Raw genomic sequence first — 4,054 nt, forward strand, 5'->3', positions numbered from 1 at the left:
AGCGTACATGGTTTTCGGCAGTTCATGGTCCTCAGGCAGGCTGTTAGTCCATACTCCCAGAAATGCTTCGAAGCAACCTCGGCTACAGCCGTACTCAGCCTTGTCTGCCATCAGTTGCGAGATGGCATCCAGCACAAACAGCTTGGCACCCTCATAAAGAGGTTTCTTTGAAGAGGCCAAGATATACAGGAAGGCCTTTGCGGTTTCCTCCAGCTCCTCCGGTTCATTCGCTGAATGTGACGGAGGTGTCGGCTGTGCAGCAAAGACATCATCTAGCATGTCTCTAACCCCATCGTCCTCATAACCAGCGACACGTTGTCGTATCACCTCCTCTCTACCACGGTCCCGCTGGGCAAAGTTTATCGGCATATTAAAGTTGGGCATAAATCCATGCGTGCGAAGGTGCTTAGTCATCTCACTCTTATCTCTGCGCATACGTCTCTTACATTTGGCACACGGGCATTCCGGCACAATCCTCATTGGACTACGGAATATCTCTTTGAAAAACACATTAGTTTTCTCGACCCAGGTGCCGGCGGCGGCGCCGTCCGTGAGGGGGCACACCACGGACGTGAGGGGGTCACACTCCGGAGACGGGTGCCGGGCGTTTGCAACCGCCACAAAACTTCTGTCGGCATAGCTATTTTTTTATTTTAATATAAGGACCTATATTCAAAAGAACATGACGACACATTATTAACGTGCTCGAAAAAAGTACAAACTATGTATATTCATAATCTATGGAAAAAATTACAAACTAGATATATATTCATATAACAATACATAAAAAAGCATATGCTACATGTGAATTAATATAATAATACATAAAAAGAATAAAAACATATATAAAAAATAAAATAACTATGCTGACGGCATAGAAACGGCAGAGTTTAGGTGGGCGCGTGCCGCAGATCGGTGACGTGGCGGGTATGCCGACGGCTGTCGTCGGCATATGTGCTGGACGATGCGCCGCGAACCGGTGACGTGGCATGCAGAGATATGCCGACGGCCACCCGTCCCGACCGTCGGCATAGATTTGACGGCGTTAGCCGCTGTCACGGGCGGGGTCGCCGGGCCCACTGCTATGCCGACGGCTGCTGTCGGCGTGTTCGCAGCTAGGCCGACGGCCATTTTGTGCCGACGGGTGCCGTCGGCTTAGCTCGGGTAGCCCGACGGCCAGGACATGGCTGTCAGCATAGCTCCAAGTAGGCCGACGGCGGCCGTCGGCATTGTTTTGGCCGTCCGGGTAGGACCCTTTTCCGGTAGTGATTGTTGCTTCCTTATGAACCATTAATCGGAAGAAACAAATCACCCACTGTTGCACGACTCGTCCCCCCACCACTGCCTAGCTAGGGTAGCATCCACACTCTGCCTCCTGCCTTGTGCAAAGGAGCAAGATTGTTTCCGCAAGGTTGTTGTCCTGTTCTTTGTGGCGATCACTATAATTCTCCAATGTGCGATTTCGCATGTGCTGCCATGCCTTTTGTATTGAATTTTAGAAACCTTTATTAATTCGGTAGCAAAATATATTTGGTTTCGGGTTAGCTATTTAATAAAAATCTGACGCCCTTGACTTGAACCTCCGATAGTGAGGCCCTTTGCTCCTTGCCTAATGGTATGGTTTTTCAGGGCCGAACAGTCTGCCCTTTGCTCCTTGTTCTTAGCAGTTTAGAGCAAGGTTAATAATAGAGATAATGATCGGCTTTTTTTTAGAGCAAGTGTAGAGGAGTTCAGAACGACAGGGCACAGCCAGCCCACTAGATTCGCACGCAGACGCAGGTTCCTACTGTCCGTCCCTCATTCCTGGCCTTCGGTAGCCTGCTCTGCTCACTCCGACATGGCCCGCGGCCGGCTCTGCTCTGCCCACTATTATCACGTCTAGATATGATAACAGTGTTAACAACCTGGACGGGCTCATACACGAGGGCCATTTATCACGTCTAGATATGTTAGAGGAGTTGGAATTGTCAGACAACTCCATAGCCATCACAGTTAGTCCAACTTGGGTTCCTCCTTTCAGTCTGTTAACAATACACCTTGGATCCTGCCAGTTAGGGCCTAAATTTCCAGCATGGCTTCAATGGCAAACACAAGTAGTGAGTCTAGATATATCAAACACAAGCATCAATGACATGGTACCGGATTGGTTTTGGATAGCAGCTTCCTCAATATCCGAAATAATCAGATTAAAGGAGTCCTCCCATCAACAATGGAATTTATGAGTGTGGAAGAAATGGATTTCAGTTCTAACCAGTTTGGTGGTCCAATGCCTAAGCTTTTGTTCAATCTAACCGACATAGATCTCAGTTGGAATAATTTAGTTGGGCCACTACCTTTAGACTTTGGAGCGCCCGGGCTTAGAACACTTATTCTATATAAAAACATGATCTCTGGTGCCATTCCATCTTCTTTGTGTAAGTTGCCATCATTGCAATTGTTAGATCTATCAAGCAATAATCTCAATGGGACAATTATTGATTGCATAGTCAATGAATCCAACACAAGCATGACAAGCCTTAGTATCATTAACATAAGCTTAAGAAACAACAGCCTCTCGGGTGAATTTCCTTCATTTCTGCAGAAATGTCGACAACTCATCTTTCTTGATCTCGGAGAAAATCAATTCTCTGGAGCTTTACCAACATGGATTGGGGAGAAGTTACCGTCTCTGTCATTCTTACGACTGAGATTGAATATGTTTTATGGCCACATTCTAGTCGAGCTTATGAAGCTTGTTAATCTTCAATATTTGGACCTTGCCTACAACAATATATCAGGGAGCATACCGAGATCTATCGTTAATTTCACAGGCATGACACAAACAAGAGACAACTCTGATAATCTTCAGGCTGCCTTCAGTTCTGAATTCATATTTGTTGGAGATGTATTATTTGACTATGCTGAGAAGTTCACGGTACTCACGAAAGGTCAAGAAAGACTATATACAGGAGAAATCATATATATGGTGAATCTTGATTTATCCAATAATAGTCTTGCTGGCGAGATTCCTGAAGAAATCAGTGCTCTTGTAGCATTGAAGAACCTGAACTTATCATGGAACAACTTCAGTAGAAAAATTCCTGAGAATATTGGCACCTTAATTCAAGTGGAGTCACTTGACCTATCACACAATGATTTGTCTGGTGAAATCCCTTCAAGCTTATCGACTCTCACATCATTGAGTCACCTGAACCTGTCCTACAACAATCTGATTGGAAAGATACCAATTGGAAATCAGCTGCAAACACTTGAAGATCCAGCATCTATTTATATAGGCAACCCTGGCCTCTGCGGTCCTCCTCTCTTGTGGAACTGTTCACAGCCCTAGCTAGTTCCAGCTACTCGAGAGCACCTGGGATATGCAAGCGGCAACATGGTTTCGTTTTTCCTCTCCACGGGTTCTGGATATGTGATGGGTCTCTGAGTGGTCTTTTGCACCTTCTTGTTCAAGGGGAGATGGAGGGCTGCTTGGTATTTGCTTTGTGACAGGCTGTATGACCGGGTTTATGTGCAAGTAGAAACTGACCAAAGAGTACTAATGAGAGTTTTCTTGATTACAAATGAACGCAATCACTCTACTGATGATTAATTATAAATTTAACCAAAATAATTACTAATTTTAGGTAGAAGTCGTAGTGTAGTTTGTAAGAAGTTGCATGAGTGGTTGACGATTTAGCATGTGAGGTCGTCTCATGCATACGGAAATTACCGAAGAAAAAACAGAGAGCACCACATCTCGTATGGTAAACAAAACGTATATGGGAGCTGCATATGAAACATTCGGATGAGTCCATAATGTCAGGCCTCTACAATAAGAGTAAGCAAGGTGAACAAAACATAGGATAGATGAATATGTAAAAAAAGATCCATGCATTTTATGAATATGTAAAAAAAGATCCATGTATTTTGCTGCTGTCAAATGATATGGTAAATATCAGAATCCTTCCCAATTGATCCATGTATCTTAACAATTAAGAACCCATTTTGGAGCTGTATGAATTAAGGAACAAACTCTTACATTTTATGGGCACATCAAAAGCAGTAAATAAACATA

At 44.3% G+C, this 4,054-nt stretch overlaps 1 pseudogene; it reads left to right on the forward strand.

Moving 5' to 3' along the window:
* Positions 1-1,183: 1,183 nt before the first annotated feature.
* Positions 1,184-3,589, forward strand: LOC125516412 (receptor-like protein EIX2; annotated as a pseudogene).
* Positions 3,590-4,054: the final 465 nt, after the last annotated feature.

The sequence above is a fragment of the Triticum urartu genome, chromosome 6A (genome assembly GCF_056163025.1).
Source record: "Triticum urartu cultivar PI428250 chromosome 6A, HENAU_Tu73, whole genome shotgun sequence".
In the NCBI taxonomy this organism is placed as follows: Eukaryota; Viridiplantae; Streptophyta; class Magnoliopsida; order Poales; family Poaceae; genus Triticum; species Triticum urartu.